The following is a 20,005-nucleotide window of genomic DNA, read 5'->3' on the forward strand; positions in this document are numbered from 1 at the left end:
TCTGTTGATGTGACAAGGGCAAGTGTAAGTTCCTGCACTTGGGAAGGAAGAGTTCCCTGCAGTGGTACTGGCTGGGCTTGACTGGAGGAGAACAGCTTTGCTGAAAAGATGTTGCAGGTGTTGGTAGACAGAGAGTAAGCGTGAGCCAATAGTGTGCCCTGACAGCAAAGACAACCATCACAGAAAAAACAACCTGGGCTGTGTGACTAGAATAGCCAGAGATGGAGCAAAATCATCTCCCTTTACTCAGCACTCCTGAGACTGCTTCTACAGTATCATATTCCATTTTGGGCTCCCCATTACAGGAAAGACATCAAAAAACTAGAGTGAGTTTAGTGGAGGGCCACCAAGATGGTCAGGAACTTGAGCATTCACCCTGTGAGGAGAGGCTGAGGAGCCAGGGCTGGTTGAGCCTGCAGCAGAGATGATAGCTTTTGCGGTAACTATCAGCAGCTCTGGGAAGATCAATAAGAAGATGGAGCCAGGCTCTTCACAGCAGGGTACACCAAGGAGGATGAGATATAATGGGCAGAGATATAACCTGAGTAACCTGGTTTGAGCACACAGCCGACCCTGCTTTGAGCAGGAGGTTGGACTAGACACCCACCTCTCAATGTCCCTTCCAGCCTGATTTATTATATGATCCTATATGTCCCCAGAGAAGAAGTCAAAGAGTAGAAAGGATCACCGCTAGCATGAGTTAACAATGTTTTTGCTGTTGCCTGGGATGAATAAAGAGGAGCAGACTTGCAAGACTTGTGCATGAAAGAACGGAATAGTCTGCCCTTTGCTTCAGTTGTAAGTAGGAATAGCCTTAAATTGTAGCAATAATTCAACTGCTATGTGTTCCTCCTTTCAAATGATATTGCTTAGCCATACCCTACTCTGGAGTACATACAAAGCCTCATTTATATCTTTCTCTCTCTTTATTTGTGTTCTGGTATTTTCTGTTCTGTTATTCCTCCAGACATTTGAGCTAATAACAATAATAATAAAAGCATCTATTTAAGTCTAAAACATTGGATGTGTGGTAAAGGGTGGGTGAAGAGAAAAGGGAGTCTGAAACAGAGAATTCAAGCTTTGATTTTTCTTGGCAAGGAAAATTGTGGTGCTGTTGTACCTTGGTACTGACAGAATATGCTTTAAATAATTTCAAAAATGCCTATAAAATTAGTTATGTCAAGATAGACACCTGTTATATTTAATATAATATAAAAAATGAGGAGAAAGAAAATTAGCTGTGGATCATCAGAAGTACTGTTCTTTCTTGCAAAATCAAGTGTAAGAATTGAAGCTCCTAGGTTTAGGATTACAGTCGCTGAATAAAGTCACGCACTTCAACAGGTTTAATCTCAGAAATGCCAATTTTATCACATCTGCTATGAAGTCAATTTTTACTGGATTCTACTAGAGCAGAGACATTTAATAGGTGCTTTTACTATTCTAATTAATTTTCAAGATCATTCTCAGGCTAGATATGTATTTCTGGATAAAATAAGAATTAGGCAGTATGCCTGTAGAGAAAAACCTACTCTTGCTACACAAACACTCTATGGGAATGAGGGAGATTTGTAGTTATTATTTAATCTTACTTATCCTTTACTTCATGTAAAAACTTGGTGGACACCACCCTTAGACATACTTTTGTGTTCTTGATAAAATTCTTAAAGAGTTTATCAACTGCTTTACAACCTTTAGTTAAAACTAGAAGGTGAGTGAAGCTCAAAAGTATAATTGACCAATGTCTTTTTTCAGTCATCTGAAAGAAAAAAGGCAAAGAGTTAAGTGCTTTTTCAGTAACAATTTTATTGAAGACATACAGGAGGTATCGCTACAGAGACCTCCTAAAAAAATCAAAAAGCAATATTTCTTGTAACCTTGATCATTAAAAATGGGGAACAGTGTTGATAATCCTATGAGTTTCTGATTTTTCTGAGGTTAGACTCCAGAAAGGTTCAGGTCTGAATACTGCAAAATTGCACATCAATCCTTGAACATCTAACACAGTGTGCAGAGCTAGTGCAGTCTGAGTTCTGCACAGCCTTACAGGAGAAAAAAACAAAACCCACAAAAAAACCAACTCTGGAAATATTTATATGGTTGCATATGAAACTAGGATCAAGAAAGACAAATTATATGTGCGTTTCATCAGGTGGAAAAAATAGAAACAGAAAATTAATTTTCAATAATTATTCCTTTTAACCTATCACTGTAACATCTTTTTAAAACCAATTCCTACATGGAGCTTCTATTCTGCAAAGATCAATGTATATTTTTATACACGTTGTATATAGGTACTCTATATAATTCCAATAACATTCTTCAGAAAAATAATTATAATTTTTCACTGAAGGACTTACTGTATCAAGGGAGAAAAATTGATGGACCTTTTCAAGGTACCCATATTTCAGTCCTTATAGAGACAATGGCCACAAGAGACAAATTCCTTGTTCTTCATGATGAAAAAAAACAAACAAACAAACAAAAAAAACCAAACAGATAATTATAAATGCAATTCTCTGCCACATGTGGAAAAATGGACTTCTTTCAGACAAGCCTTAAGTTAAACCCCCAGTTGCTAGTCATTTTATTCAGTCTTTAGTTAGACAAGGCTGCCACACCTGCATGTCCTAAACTAAGACAAACCCCCTGATTTTTGTACACCCCAAGTGAGTCTATCCTCTTCTGCATCAGGTCTGCCCAGAATGAAAATCAGCATTAGGTGTAAAAAGATCCATTTCTTTCAGACAGCCTCTACCTGAGTGCTACCTAAAGGGAAATCATACACCTGTGCTGTTTGGGTCTTTTTTTCTTCCTCTATCCAGATCTGCCAAGTCCCACCACACTGCCTGCATCAGGAAAGAGATGAGACTCTGTTCAGGACTGAGGAAAACTACTTTTAGTCCCTTTCTGACTCCTTTGAATTTCTTGAGCTTTACCAGTCAATACCACAGCCCATTACAACCATTCCCCTGGAAGTCAAACCGCCTGCTCTTCTGAAGGAAATATGAGTGCAGAGCTGGCGGGCAGAGGCATCTCTGAGGTCCCAGCTGGGTGTGATACTGACAAGCTGAGGCTGGAGAAAGAAACCTCTGTGCCACCACTGAGACCCTGGAGAAAAGGAGCTTTCTACCCCAGGGAGGCAGATGCTGTGTTGCAGAGGAAGCTCTCCTGCCACGGGGAGAGTTTCCTCATTGTTTGTCTGTATTTTCTGCTAGTTAGTTAAGGAACAGTTAATCATCACCTGAAAAATGCTCACACAGGCAGCTTTAACAATTAATTTCTGTGCATTTCTGAATTTAGAACTTTGCAATCACTTGTGCATGTAAAATGCCATTGTTTGCATATTTGTTGCTGTCAACATGAAGAAAGCGAAGGTCTTTACTGGGTTTATATACCTACGCTACTGTAAATAAAACTGAAAGTCCAGAAAAGGTTGGTTTTTGCTCCTTAACAGTGAGCTTTTGTTGAGTTTCTGTCTAATCTTCTGCCAGGCAAATCAGAGTGTGTATATTTTAAAAGGGCCAAGGAAGAATGTTACCATATATACCATGAACTGTTGTTTGAAAAATACCAGTTCTGATAAAAAAAAAAAAAAAAAAAAAAAAGAACAAGCATACTGGTGTCTTACAATATAAATCCTAAATTCCCATTCACTTCTTCATAAGGAATAAGAGAAAAATAAAATTCTGATTTTTTTTTTCTAATTGATCTAAGTTGTGGTGAATAAAAATTGCACAACTGCATCTGAATGTTTTCTTTAATTCTAATTTATAATGAATCCCTTTATGCTTCCTACATTGTCATATGTCTCAACAACATTAAATTCCAATTTGTTGACATCTGGTCTAGTCCAAATCAAATCAAAGACATTTGACATTGCAGAGCTGTATTCAACAAGCTTTCAGACAAACAGCAGAGGTTGGACAGAATTTTTCAAACACTGCAACAGAAATTCAACCTCAGTATATGCTGAAAAATAGTGTGAGAATCAGGTATCGGAAAAGAAAGAATAAAAAGTAGAAAGGGATGTCTTGTTCTTTCCACTTTTAGGTAACTGTAAACTAGAATAATCCCACTGAAGTCAGCAGAATTGTGCTGGGGAAAAAAATAAATAGAGAAATTACATTTTCTCACTTTGAACAAAAGTTGGTTGATTTTAAGTATTTGGATGAATATTCTTTATTATTCACAAATGCATCATTCTAGTTCCCTTGTAATACACACATAAATAAGCTTTCCCTAAACTTCATCTCTCTCCACACAAAACCTGTCTACCCGACATTTCAGCTTATCTAATGGATAAAACTTTCCTCAGGAAATCTGAAGCAGAATCAGTAAAGCAACTCGGAAACAGGAGGTTTCAACGTAGGAAATGATCTAATTTCTTGCAGATTGTCTTAGTTTCTACTTTCTTACTAAAAATCTAAAATAGATTATCTGAGTATTTTTTAAGCCTATTAAAAACAACTAAAACATTTGCTAGAGTTAGTAGGCATGGAGAAGAGCTCTTCCACAATCAGAAGTTATTTTGTCTATTCTGTCTTGATGCAAGCTCTGGATGTAAATCTTCAGAGCCTTTATGAAATAGTGTTTTAGTCTCTAGAAAGGAGAGACAAAAATAAAGGGAATGGAGCTGTGTAATGACCAAGACGAGGGTAGGAGTCAAGCACTCCTGCATTGTAATCCTGGCTCTGAAAACAGTTTGAAGTGAGCTGTCAGCTAGTTGCAAGTTCTTGCTTCTGATTCTATATTTGCGAAATGTAAATAGGTTATAAGTTTGTGAGAGTATAATTACACAGTGCTTTAAAACTCCTAAAGTTAATATAAACTCAGGATGTATCCAAGAATGTAACAAGAAAGATAATTGCACAGGCAAGGTCTGGGAAGTGAAGGATTTAGGTGGTATCAATGATTTCATTCCTTCCAGTGGGAAGCTCCTGAGGAAAAACATTTGTTGTAATTTCAGTAATGTAACTGTCCCATCCTGCCTCTGCAGCCCCTTTTAGGCTATCCATGTCCACATCATGCAGAATGACTTTTGGTCCCTTGCCATATCCCCGGGTTAGGTCTTGCAACGGAATCAAGCACCGTATGCTTTCTCCAGACAATTGCAGAGGTTTAATAGGCAGCATCCAAGGGCTGCAGTGAGAACATTTCTCAGATTGTCTTTATACAATATAATTTCACATGTAGTTTGAACTCAGTTGTTATCATCCCCAAATTAGTGACTGCAGCACTTCAATCTGAAAGGTCCTTTTCAGTACTTGAGTTTATGTTAGTCCACAGTACACAAAACATTTGGTTTGGGACAGTTTTGGTTTTTTTTTCATTGAAGATTTCTATGTCAAATAATTAGCTCAGTAAATGTGAAGATCTCCCTCAGATGAAACAATGATAATGAAAACATCAGCCTAGTGCTAGATACCATCAACAGAAAAGCTTGTGTCCTCACAAAGGCCAACGCTATTTATCAACATGTTGTAAAATGTATGAATACACACCGTCCTCAGTGAGACGTGGCTGGTTGATTGAAACAACCATCACTACTTTCAGCAATACATCTGTTTCACCACCAAAACAACTCACAAGAGTGTTAATGATTTTCCCCCAGCACCCCAAAATGTGCTGAGTACTTCATAAACAGAAAGTGAACAACACCTGCAGCAGCAGCAAAGCTCAAGGTCAGGCTGGGGAGGAGGATGAGGACAGAAATGAGATGATGGGTACCTACAACAGTGAGTTAGCAGGTAGGTATAATGTTGAGTTGACACATAACTATTCTACAGAAAAGAAATACAAAGGATAGAAAGCATGACCAAATCCAAATGGTTTGGGAAGAAGACTGGGGAAGAACGCTGCTCTAGAGCCACTGCCATTCAGAGGTGCCGCACACTGAAGCCGTGCAGCAGCCCTGTGCACCCTAGGTTTATTAAAGTGCAGTTGCTATTCACTGGCCTTTAATTCTAAAAAAACAGAACACCGACATACCTAGCAAGAAGCACTTCACATGAGGGCCCTAATGGCAGCAAGCCATGTGAGGTGATTTCATGGGCTCTGAGCAGCCGCAGGCACCCGCTGGCAGAAAGCCTGTGTCAGGACCAGAGCCTCTCCTCGGTCTATTTTTCACTATAAAAAAGTTTAGATATGATTCAATGTCACGCACTTCCCCACTCCCTCTCCTCTACCTGTTGAAGAAAGGAGTTCATCCTGTACTCCTCCACTTTCCTCTCCTCCTCCAGGTGTTTTGAAAGAGCTGCCTGTCATATTTTAAAGCAGACCTCACCTTATGGTGAATAACAGCATCTAATAAAAATCTAGGGCATCAAATCTTATTGCTGACCATGAACCCCTGAGGCTACTGAGACCTCTGTGGTTTGCTTGTGGTGGATGGGTGAGTGACTCGGCCAAGCTACCAGCTGCTGGGTCATAGGAAAGGGAATGGCAACCATTTCCTACAGGTGCTCGAGGAAAGACCCTGATACTAAGGGTGGTCTCCTATAGAAATGTCCCCACTGCCTTTGCTCCTCCAGTCACTGGAGGGAGTTACTGCCATGAGGGGAAGAAGAATGAAATAAGAAGGCAGTCCTGACAGCCTGCTTTTCTTCCCCAGCCTCCAGGCCTCTGTTGGGGCAGAATGGGCAAATCGACCTCTTCTCCAGCTGTGCAGCTCCCCAGAGCAGCCAGCTGCAGCCTTCTGAGAAGTCAGCTCTGAGTCATCACACGATCATACTGCATCATTATCACCACTTAACACGCACAATGACCAATGTCTTCCACAAATGGCTAATAAATGGCTATTACTTCTATTTTAGCCTTTCCCTCTTCTGTTTATTGGGTCTTATTTCTCATGCCAGCACCTCACAAGCGTCTTGAAAAGCAACATTGAAAGTGTCTTCTCCCAGAGTCTCAGTTATACACATTAAAGAGAAGTAGCCTGAAATTCATCAGCACTAGGGCCATATCCCAGCTGAGGGATATGTCTCTGGGCTGGCTTGCTCCAAAGCAAGTCTACATGGTGGAGCACGTGGAGTTGCAGGACAACACCTGCCCCCCTTCCTACCTGCTCTCCCACAGTGCCCTCTTGCCTTGCTGTGCTGGGACACTGCTGGGTGGATTGCTAGGACTACCTGCATTACTTGAATAACCACTCCTTTAAGGAGAGGCTGAAGATCCAGGCAGGAATATCCAGGGGTCTAAATCAATTTTACACGTTACCAGCTGGACTGTGCTGCTCCAGAAAACTTTTTCTCCTTGAAGCGCTAGCTGTTAGCAGTACAATAGTTGCAAAAAATACTTCGCAGGGGAACACCAGTTCTAAACACACTGTTATTAAGGAACCATCTCATAAAAAATCTTCCACAGATCTGATGACAACTCCTTGTTGAATTATTCAAAGCAATAGCATCTCAGAATATTTTTAAGAATATTGTATGTGTTCACTTGCTTTTTTCTTCTGCTTGAAAAAGGCTTGTTGCTTTCAATAATATTCTCAATATTTCAGCATCATCAATCAAATCAAATAACCAGGGTTTTTCTCTGCTAAAAAGACAGAATCAGCATAATTTATTGTGGATTTAGACACAAATTTATTGTATATTTAACACTATGATGGCCTCAATTTAACATGACTATCATGGACCTAAATATATGCCTTTAAACCTGATAACAATAGCAAGAAACACAACATGACGTAGCATTTACATCTTTGCAATACATGTTGGACCTAATTCACCTCTCACTTAATGATGAAATACTTTTATGTTCACTGCAGTTATTCCAAAACCATGCTGGTAGTAATCACAAGAAAACAAGCCCCAGAATCCTTCTCATATAACAGAAATTATCTGTACACAGTTTGGACTGGATCCTTATATACTGTGAGTCATGTAGATGTTCTGATTTACAACCGCTGAAAAATCTGTCCTACCAAACATAAATTACAGACTTCAGCTGAGAGGTAAATCTCTTGGAAACTTCAGCTGATGTGGACTCTATGTGCTGTTTTCACACGCAGATTCTGTGTATTACCAATACACAGAATCTTTAGTTGCTGAATATTCCAGGTTATACTCAGGCATAGCTAATGCAAGAAGTTCCGCAAGTAGAGCCATACCTTCAGCTCTCAGCTGTCTCCTTTTCTTCCTAACCTGCAGCAGGGATTTCAGAAAAGAGGCTTTCTTTCCACTTCCTTGACATTGCTCAGGACTGGAGGCCTTTTCCCCCTGCCTTCCCACCATGGTACACAATCCTTTTTACCTCTCTATTTCCTCCTTCCAACATAAGACAAAACCTTTTCTTTCCATGTGCCTGGAGCAAAGCAGAACAGAGTCCCTCCCACTGAGCTCAGTTATCTGAGGATGGGCATCAGTCCAGTACTTTTTGTCCACAGCATTGTTAGGGATCTGCATCTTTCTTGAGAGGTGGGTCAGATCTATACACATATGATTATTTATTCACTATAATTGTTTTTTGAGTTCGCAGAATCCATCTATATAGCAAACAGGTATACTATCCCTTGGGAAACTACAGAAATTGCATACATTGCTTACAACATTAGGAGTGTTCACAGTGCATTTTTACTTCCCTCTTAAACAGGATTCAGTCACTGGAAACAGAAATAAGGTGAAGCAGTTCACCACAGACTGCCAGGAGATGTCTTGACATGCCAATCTGGCATTCTCTCTCCATTGTTTTATTTGGGTTCCAGAGATTTCCCTAAACTTTACCCCTTTGCTTAAAGATCTGAATGTGAACTGATTGTTATCCAACAAATTCTCTCTCTGCCATAAATTTAATTAAGAGTGTGGGCCAAACTCCAACCACTTTTAAAATGTCACAGTTTCAGTAAAGGTCATTCTCTAAAAGCTCAACTGATGGTGTTACAGCAGCTTAGCTGGTCTACTGTGGCTGCCTCTATGTTCAAAAGTTAACTCTGGGTGGAGATTATCACAAGTAAATCATGTGCACATAGTCAGCGTCTTTTGGAGGCTCAGGGATTTTATCAGCATAGACTTGGGCTGTTCTGTACTAATCAGCCTCAATTACTATAAAAATTTCTGAAGACTTTTATTTTTCCAAGTTAAACATGGCTTATAACTGTGTGTATGCTCTTAGCCCACTCATACTGCAAAGTGGAAAAATTTAGTCTAAACATCACTGGATGGCCTTTAAGCTAAGGTGTATCATGAAAGCTAGGACTAAGATTGAGTCCCAGGACTGTTACCATGCTCAGCAGATACCAAATACTTTCTTAAGTCTCTAACATATTCATACATTTGATGCCTAAAATATAGCCTATATTATGAATGCCTTGTAGTGTAATATATATTGCTGTTATGGTGACTATTATTTCATGAGAAATTAAGCACATACTCTAGTTAGAAAACCTAAGCTGGGATGGTTAGAAGCTAAGAGCATGGCTCTGTTACATAAAGATTGAAAAGTATCTCTTTTTTAAGTAAAGGGATGAGTATGCATATGTAGTCTGTGTCTGCAATTAATAATATAGCAATGCCATCACGGACAACTGCATCAATAGATTAAACCACCCCCAATCTCATTGTAATGCAACACTGTAGGAGGAGAAGGTCATGGCTATATTCAGGGGTTAAAATTAAGAGGAAGATTCATTAACTTTGAATCCAGCTCATCATGCCTGCAAGACTATATACCGAGCAATGGCTTTACATTCTTAATAAGAGAGGAAGCACTGGAAACTGAAAGGCTGTTGAAAATAACTTCAGTGAAGTAATATTTAAAACTAAAGAGAATTAGCTATAAAACAAGGTAGTAACACAAGAAATATGTTTTTAAAAGCACTCATGAATACATCAATAAACAGATAAATTCAATTATATTTTCTCATGTTGAACTCTGATATCTTTCTCAAATGACTTTCAGAAATTAATGATAATCAACAATATAGGAACACTGTGCTGGAATTTAGTGCAAAATAGGAGTTGAAATCTTTATGCATGACAAATATCTAATGAAAGGTAAAAATGTGTGGTACTTACTTTATTTCAAGACCTTTTCTTTGCCTTCCTCCTCTTTAGCAGAGGACCCTTACTTTAGATGTATGCGTGGGTACTGGTATTGTTGGCATCACGGAAACTGTCAGAGTTACTGAGATTAGATCTGATTTTATATGCACTTATAGCAGTGCAAAGAAAACAGCATAGATATAAAGATAGCCAAAAGTTGGATGCTAAATTAATGTGATAGCAAACTTGAAACCAGGGCCAAGTTTAGCACCAAGGATGTGGGATGGCATCAGCTCCAATTTTTTTTATGGCAAACCTTGCAAAAGCTCCAGTATCACTGAGTTAGTGTAAGGGTTTCTGCAAGGTATCAGTGAGAGTTTCCACAAGGAAGGTCTACACATCAGCTGAAATCACCGAGTTCAAACTTTGCCCTGGTCAAAGATCAAGAACTGTATGTGAGTGTGCTTTCACCTATTTGTTTTAAATCTCTTCAGACAGCAGATAAGAAGACGGCTCTGTCTTCTCTTCTCGGATGTTAGTGTTGCCTGGGTTTTTTTTAAAAAAGTGGGAAAGACTCTATCTGCACTAAGTATTTTAAAATAAAAAGCCTTTTGAAGGAGTAATCTCCAGCTGATTCAGAAGATGGGGTGGACATCATGGTTCCACTAGTGTGAAGGTGGATGGTTGCACTTCCCTTGCCACTGGGGAGAAAGCAGCTGGAGTGGGGAAGCGTTGCTGTGGGTCTGTTCCTGCCATGCTGCCTGTGAGGGCAGTGGGAACCATCACCATTCCCCACCAGTCTGCTGCCCTCTGCCTCAGGGTCGCCAGAAATGGGAGAGTACAGAAGTACTCAAAATTTTCTTTTCAAACTCGACTCTTGTTTGCTCCGAACGTGATCCAGTCCAAGAGGGGAATCAAGTCTTTTATCACCCTCAGTCTTCACTGAGACTAACAATAAGGGATGTTCAGTGTTCCTGCTGCGAGCTTTGTGTGTTTTGAGTGCTCTAAGATGAGAGCAGGAGACCTGTGTATTCAGTGCCCTTATTCGTGAAAGATGGAACAGGAACAAAACAGGGGGTGCACGATACATGTGTTTGTGGACATCACTGCAGTCTTAATAGTGCAAAGAGTAAAACCAAGGGAAAATCTTGACTCATCAGCATGCATTCAGGGTGGTGTTAACTCAGTTACATGGTTGGTTTTGGATAGGACCTTCCTGCTAGTTGAAAGCACGGACAGAGAAATCACAAGTCTGTCTGGAAAAAGAAAAAGGCTCTACAGACATGCCCTCATCACATGCTTGTACTGAAGGCAAAAGAGTTACCTGAGGACTAGTTTTATAAGCAAAAAGAATCTCTTGGACAGCCACTTACTAGTGAAGGAGGGATCAGACCTTGTCTCGGGCCTCTTTTAAGCCATACTGTGTTTAACATCGCAACCGTGTGTGATGTGGAAATTACACGGGCAGACACAGAGTAGCAAACACCAAACTTTTCAGTTGCAACTTTTGTTCTGTTTCATTATAATTTCTTCACTCTCTGAGGTGTAGAAAGGGTTACTAAAACTTTTCTGTGCTGTTGCAACCTAGTTTTTTTCCTTTGTAGTTTCTCCCCAGGGGTCACTGAGTAAGAGGACCTTGTGAGAGGTCGAGTCTGCTGACTCAGAAAGTCTTAGCTTGAAAGATAGCAAAATATTCTTGAAAGTATTTAAATTTGTCATCAGCATTGCAGGAATAAGGTGATGGAAATCAAGAATTATTAAGAAGACGACTATGTTAAAATTGCACAATGTTTTAAATCAACAAATTTAAAATTACACAGAGCACATGAAGAAAAGGAAGTCTCATTAATAGTGTGTTCTCCACTCCCCGAACTAAATTCTATGATGTCTCAGATCTACCAAATTATATATTCTATGTTCCTTTCATGTTGTTTCAATTTTAGCATAAATAAAAAAGCTACATGTTACTACTACTCTGAATTCAAAATGAACCGATGCTGAGGTTTAATACAAAAATGATGATGATGCTTTTTCATCCTCCTCATAGTTTACATTTATCACCTGCAAAACACATCCAGACTAGAAGGACACTGAAAGTATAATCAGAGAAATATATTTCTTTATAGCATTTTTGCAGCAGCTGCTATGTCAGTACAGCAGCATCTCTAAACCAAATTCATATAGAGGATACATAGTGCCACTGAGTGTTCTGAGTTCACCAGCAGATGAAATCCATTTTTCAGTAACACAAATACTGGCTTAATTTACAAAGATTTATGAATCAATTTCTTGCCCACAGGCTGTGTATCACAGTCCTGTATTGAGCTTCTTTCATGCCCTTAAGGGCAAGCTTAAGGAGAAGCCTTTTGGATTGTGTTTCCTGCCGTGTTAATTTTTTAAATGATGGGCTCTCTTGTTGGCTTTGAACAAGTCTTAAAAATGGTAACCAAAACAGATGCTGACTTCTTTCAATTTCTAATCCTTCAAACTTCTACTGCCAGGTATACAGCTTGCTACCAACAAACTGGGATATTTGTTGTGGCCTAAAAGTGAACCCCCTGCTTTCATTTACACACCAGTTTAAAATATGAATTTTTTAAACAGCTACCTTTTATCATATGAATTAAACATTTCCCCAACTATTGTAAGCTGCATAATAAATAATAACTACGTATTTCCCCTGTAACAGTAGGAGCTCAGATTACAACCTGAAAGCCAAATCACATTATTTCTAGTTTGTATGTTTACTAGAAACAAAGACATGGCATACATATTTACTTTTCATTCTTTCACCATTTTCTGGACACAAGTTTATAAAACAGATGTGCTTTCAGCATAGTTCCCACAGAAATTTCTGTTAAATTCTACTAAAAATGGAAGATAGGTTGAACACAGAGCTGGCATAATGTTTCTCTTCTCCCTTTCTCTGAAGGGGTCTGAGGTAAAAGGAAAAGCAAAAAAAGAGGTTAAAATTGCTTTTAAAAATGAAACTTATCAAATAAAAATGTATACCTGTAGTTATCATTCATGGTTTTTATATATTTTAAAAGTTAACAAGACAAATATGTGAAAATTATATTTTAATAAAGTTATAGATTAAATATATGTTTTAGTAAAATACACTTTAAATTATGGAAAAGGGAGCAAAAATATCAGTTTTAAACTCTGCAAATTAAAAATAAACTCACAACTTAAGAAAAATTCATATAATCACTCTACTTTCAACTAGCTCCTATCACAATAGTTTACATAGAATAAAAAATAATATTTTATGTCTAACATAATTTGTTTTAAAATTTACTAAATTATCTGTGGATAAGCACTGTAGTTACATATAAAGATAACCCTGGAATAGGAGAACTCTTTAACCTTATTCCCTGAATAAAAATTTAGCTGGTTTATAATAAAGAATTTCTGTGCATATGGCAATGAAAACATTCAGAAATATTTTTGAACTTTATGATTTTATTTAGTGATTTATCTGAAAAAAATCTACTAATTTAAAATCCAAGCAACAGAAATAAATAGTAATATAGCTGAAGGTTTTTTATTTTCAGCTTATAATCTTTGTAAACCCATATTAAATTATATATTTACTTTATTCAGGACAGATAGAAGAGGAAAAGCTATAGTTACCCTCTACCATCCTCTCCATAATTAACGTTTTTTTATCCTTTGGAAGCCTAATCCACAGGTCAAGTCACAGGTATTTCTTCCACTGATTTCATTTTCTTCTCTTCAAGTGACAACTATTTCAGCCTAGTTAGCAGTGCTAAAAGTTTATCCTGGTTTTATACAGGAGCATAAACTTCTGTTTTTATCAGCTGCACAAGCAACAAATATGTGATGTAGGCTTAGGAGGGCTGTACAAGTGTACATCACTTACCTGCAATAAGAAGTTCCTTCAAAGGGTGAATTGTGTCTCAGAAAGGAAAATAAGGATATTTGTTACCTCTGATCTTCACTTGGTCTTAAAGGCATTTGAGCCATGAGCTGAGCCTGATTTTATCATTTCAGACAACCTCTTTTGTATATACATATATATTTTTTACATCAATATAAGTAAGCCAGTTTCAAATATTACCAAATTAAACCACTAATCCTTTTTAAGTAGACAAGCCTTCACATTCCTAAAAGTTTCATTGCTTGTTTGAGCACCAAGTGTGATAAAATACGAAGTGTTCCTTGATTTAATTACAATGAAAAGTAGTATGGATAGGAGAAGACGTAGTCCCAGAATTTGGAATCAAAAAGTCCAGGCTGTATTTGTAAGCAAACCACTCCATGACCATGGACCAAGCATTTCGTATCTCGGTTGCTTTACTTTTAAATTAGAATAACAACATTCATCTCACTGTGATGTCCTTTGCAACTTACAGATAAGAAAATGACATGGGATTTAGGTATTGTTATGTCCTATTCTATGCCTAGTTTATGTTCCAATAAGCCAAGATAATTCTAAAAACTTTTTCTGAAAAATGTTGTGTTGGTTATGGATTTGTTTTGCTTTGTGAGAACACTCAGGAGGAAAATGTTTCATGAAGATCCAGCCATCACCATCAAGAAAATATCATGGAGTCCCTGAATACTATTTTTCTCACACCATGCACTGGTAAAAAATGAGCCTGTAGGTCAAAGAGCTACACCTCCTGGAAATCAAGTTGTTATTAGTGCAAGAATGACCATCAGCTGCCTCACAAGTCAGTGTTTTTCAGTAATATTATTATTTCTTAGGACATTGCAGCAGTTTGTTTTTCTTTGAGTATTTATTTCCAGAATATATATGCTCTAACTTCTTAAAACATGCACAATCAGTACCTTTGATTTTGGTCACCAGAATTTAAGAAATTGATATGGAAAAGAATAATTACAAGCATTTAGTTTCCTTCAGTGTCAATATGTCTGGATGGGAAATCTGAAAGCATTTTAATCATATTCAAGACTGTCATGTAAACCTAAAAAAATCTACTGAATTACTGTCTGATCCAGAAACTTTGTGAAAACTTTGCTATAGTGAGGATAAATCTGTTCTGTATGAACAATGAAAAGCTTGCTCTTGATTTAAACTTCAAGGGAAGAAAACCTTTCTTCTGTTGTGGTATGAAAAATACAGTAGAAGAGTTGTCTTCATCTTCTTAAGAAAGTCACCCTTCAGGGTATAATCTATTTACAAGAGTGCTGAGAACACTGAAGAATATTATGAGTACTGAGAAGAGAATAAATACTGTGAGTATTAACACGCTGAGAGTATAAATAGAAATATTGAAAAGTGTATTCCTTATCTACTTTATGGTTAATTCATAGCAGAGTGGTGGGACAGTGGTAGTGGTGTAGGACACTAAGACATCTTGTTTTATATATTTTACATTTGTATATGATGTAGAAATACTGAGAATATAACTGCTATTTAGCAGAGGTGAGGAGACCTGAACAAATATGAACTGTTTACTTTTCCAAAACTTTTTTTAAAATGTATACAGTGAGACTGGAAGTCCTGTGGTGTTCTTACTGATTTACTTACCTTTAACATATGACACCTTATATGTTTTTTTTACCCTGCTTCAGTGGGCTTTTCCTACTACAGTTGAACATTGTGACTTATTACTCAGCCATGATGTCCATAAAGAATGACAGGGACATGGAGCAACTCACAAACTTTCTGGATTTCATACTGGCACCCAGATTTTTTATCTAGGGGTACATAAGTAAATGCATTGCAGAGGGTAAATGTATTATTGCACTGCCTGTTGCGAGTATTTTTAAGGCAACACAGAGCTTTTTAATTTAAAAACATTATGTGTATTTTTACAAGCAGCTGGTGTTTAAAGTATGTTTGTAAGCAAATTGCAATTGATGTCTTCTCTGCTAATTTGGTATCCAGGGACAATCTTGGAAATTAGATCTACATATGAGTAACGAAAATCTGTTGTACAGTGTAATTAACTGAGGCAAGGTAGACCCTCATAAAATGATACTAAACACAAGAGGTAAGACTCAGAGGTCTTGTGTCATCATGTTTGCGTTCTGATTCATGCATGAGCTGGCTACTGGTGAAGCCCTTCATGGCTGCTGAGAAGGGGCTCCGTGCTCTCTGCTGGGCCCACAGGAGGCAGAAAACAGGAGCTTTGGGAGGGGGCAAACAGTGAAATGCCACCATAACTGTACTCAGCCTAAGTCTCTCATGTGAGGCTGTATCCGCCAGGCATTAGCCCTGGAAGAGCTATACCTCCTCCTGAAACACTCAGGAGTGTCTTCCGAGCCTGGTCCTTCTGATCAGTAGCTGAGGACCACCTGAACTTTATATGCCCACAGCAAATACTTTTGGTTAGAGCCAGTGACAACCTTCACGATGCTCTCACTGCAGATCCAATATGAGCTAAGGAAGCCAGAGTAACTAGGCCATGTAATGCAACACCAATATACACATTGTTATCCCAGTTTGGCTACAAGGTAGCATCAACTGTCCAGAGGCCTTTGCTCTTCAGTAAACAAACACATGCATGTAACATTCTGTGTTAGCTACTGGAAGGCCACAGTCACACAAAGACTGTCCACCACCCCAGGGCCTCACAGCCACCCCATTTGACTTCCCCAACCCTTCCTCTGTTCCCCACCATGCTCCAGCACAGCCCCTGCTCCAGCATCAGCCCTCCTGCTCCCCCTTGCCAGGCACAGCTGCACCCATCAAGGCCAGCAGCACTTCTGGTGCCTCCCAAAAGCTAGCCCAGCACTTAGGAGACAGAAAATAGAGCAGAGGAGGGGTAGTGCTCCCTCTCTCTCCCCAACCATGCCCCTGCTCAGCCAGGGGACATCCTCAGCCTTGTGCCTGTCCTTGGGGCCACAGGCTGGCCCTGACACTGCAGGCTGAGGAGGGCTCATGGTATGCTCATTGTGTGTGTCCCCCTCAGCACCAAACCAAAACCTACAGAGCAGTCAGCCAACATAAGGAATTGCATTTTTTTGCATCTTAATTTTTCAAGATATTTCCCAAGACCTTGGCTTGTTTGAGTGCTGTACTGAGGTACCGTGAGGGCAGTTCTGGATGAAAAGAGCAAAGCAATACTAAACTTTAATGGACAAACTCTCAAGTTGCTGAGCCATCTCAGTGGCCACTACAAGAATATCTATTCCTTTATTTGAATGTTGCAACTATTTCTGCATGTCCCAGCAGGCTCAAGTGGACCCTTGCTGCTTTTATTTTGTTCTAGGAATATCAGCACTATGTTCCCTCTCTCCTTATGTTCCCCTGGACTCCTTCAGAGGAGAAACTACTCCAACAAGGTAATATTAAAATTGAGTGGACCTGACATGACAATTTGTTCATCCTCAGGTGAAGATTTACATTCCAGCAGTTGTCCATCTCTGTAACTCCTCCTCTACTCCAAAGTTTAAATGTATTAGAGGGGGAATCTTTTCTATCATGACAAGTGTATTCCAAAATCCATCATCTATGACAGTAATTGCCTAGACCATCCTTGCATTCAGGTAATGGCATTTCAGCTCCAGACACCAGCTCCTCCTAGCCACAGCAGAGGCACTGTATGAGAAGTTGCCTGACATACTTATGCTATTCCTTTTAGATATTTTGCAAGTTGGCACCATTAGCTTCTGCTGGAAGACACATCCATACTGCAACAGTCACCAGATGAGGTAGTCACCGAACCTCAGCTGATCAGGAACACGGATGTCCAACCCCAGGCAAAGCTTCATTCGCTGCTTGCTCCAGACCAGTGCTGAGGGCTTGATGGGATGGCTTGTACCCACTGCTTTGGAGAGGTGGCTTTGCTCTCCACTTGTCACTACAGGTGCACAAGGCAGGCAAAGTAAATGTTATGTTTTTAGGGCAGCAAATCACTCCTTGTAAAAGGCATGTGCATTTTAGCAGCAGGATAAAGCTTTTATGGAAGGCACCTGTATTTCTTTTTTTTTAAAGTTTAACAAATATGTACACAAATAAGCTTGAAACAAATATTAAAAACAGTAATTGGATTCAAGGTTTGAGTTTTGTTCTTTTAATCGCAGATTTAATGCAATGACCTGTGAGAGTAGTAACTAGATGGATAGCTACAGCTAGAAGAGGAGGAGGAAATACGCTCTCCACGAACCGAGCAAGAAGGAATTCAAGGACTCCGGCTTCATGCGGTGTTTCAAGAGCACCATCTTGTGGTTTTCCCTTTCCAGAACGTATTTTCTTTTTTAAAATCTTTAGTACAGCATAACGTCAGCCCTTGGCTTTAGGAGTAGATATTTTGGGAGGTGGGGAGGGAATTCTTGTAACAATCTAGATTCCTTTTTTTAAACTCTGTGAGTCAGGGCGGACATTATATTTTTACCACTAAATATTCTGAGCTTTTTTGAGAGTGAGCACTGCCAGAACTTTGAGGTTTACACTTGTATTGTAAAACAAAATATTCAACATGCTAAAATGTCACTTCTTTGCAGTGGAGCCTTTGGTTAGTGACAGCATAACTGACACATGCTGCAGTTTTGCCATGCATTAGAAATCAGCCTCCTAGGTGAACAGCCTGGCTGTGTGCTGTGCTAAGACGCCAGCAATTGCAAAGTTGAAGTAAGAGATGTGGGTTGGGTTTTTTTCTGTTTTGGTTCTTCCATATCCCTCAGTCCTCAAAACACAAAGGGTGCTCCTGGAGGACAAATTACACTGATAAGTGCATGCAACTTGTTTTCACAAGTGATTATAACATCAGATTGATCATCATTATCCGACACCTCTCCAGCTTCTCTGGTTGCTGTGGTGGGACAGCTGAGATGATTGCCTTTAATGTTTTACAGAAAGATGTAAGCATCTCAAGCAGCTCCCTAGGTTTTCCAGGACAGCATTGTAAGTGCAAGAGAGAAGAGCTGCAAAATGCAGATATTCAATATAAATTTCAGAAAGTCCTAAACCCCTGCTTCTGCCTGCCTCCAAGCTAGGGTCAGGATGAAGTTAAGGAATATTCTGGCTCCACAGTTGTTCAGGCCTGGGGGAACAGCTGCTAGCCACAGCAATTTACAGAGCAGGGAAACATCCCACCCTTCTTCACCATGCAAAGCCATGCCTAGAGATAAGCAAGTAACTGGGAGAAATCTGTACTCTTGCACCACCAAACAGGGGACTCTGTCAGCCTGCAGGTATTTATCACCCTCTGTAGATCTGAAAGGCATATGTAATGTGGATAAGAAGCTTATCAGGTTCCTACAATGTCACTGGGGCTGCCAAATGTTGAGTCTGAAAGTGGTTTTGACAACACAGCTGTAGTAGTTGGGAACGACTCATCTCTATATGGCAAGTGCTATGCCCTTGTGCTAGGCACAACTCACACTGATTACATATCAAAGGTAGGTTCAACAGCGGCTCAGCACAGATGTTAACAACAATCTGCAGCTACTACTTTGTTCCTGCCTTTGGCACGCAAATCAACTCTCCTCAGCATTGGTTGGGGCACCTGCTAGTACTAACATCCAACGTCCTCACTCTCTATAAGAAGCTGCTTTCTCGCTCAGCAGTGGATGCCAGCATGCCTGGGTGGGGACTGATTGTCCACTCTTTTTTTTTCTGCCATACACCATTCATTGAAACTATTTATGAGGACACCAACAACCATGTAGCTTTCAGTAAAATGCATAGTTTTTATACAGGTCAGTTTTTATATGGTGCTCAGCATTGTTGGGCAAGGTTTCAACTGTTGGGCCAGATTATCATAAAGGATGAAATAGCTGCATGGCTGCCACAGATCCCCATGCTTCTCTTTAGAAATTTTGCATAAGAAAATTGCAAGCACTGGTAACAGATCGAGGTTCTTAAGGAGCTGTCACCCACCTGTCAAAGGTTGCAATGTTGAATATCTATTCTGATTATGAACACTAAATCTGGTAGGCAAGGGTCTGAGGATCAGGAAAAGACAAAAGTGGTTGGGCAAGAGGAAAGAAAGAGCCACAATGGTTTGCAGCTGACCCATTACAGCTTGGTCAAATCTTCATTAGAAGTCGAGTAATCTGACTTTCCAACAAGGTTTCAC

Source organism: Strix aluco, chromosome 3 (genome assembly GCF_031877795.1).
Source record: "Strix aluco isolate bStrAlu1 chromosome 3, bStrAlu1.hap1, whole genome shotgun sequence".
Lineage (NCBI taxonomy): Eukaryota > Metazoa > Chordata > Aves > Strigiformes > Strigidae > Strix > Strix aluco.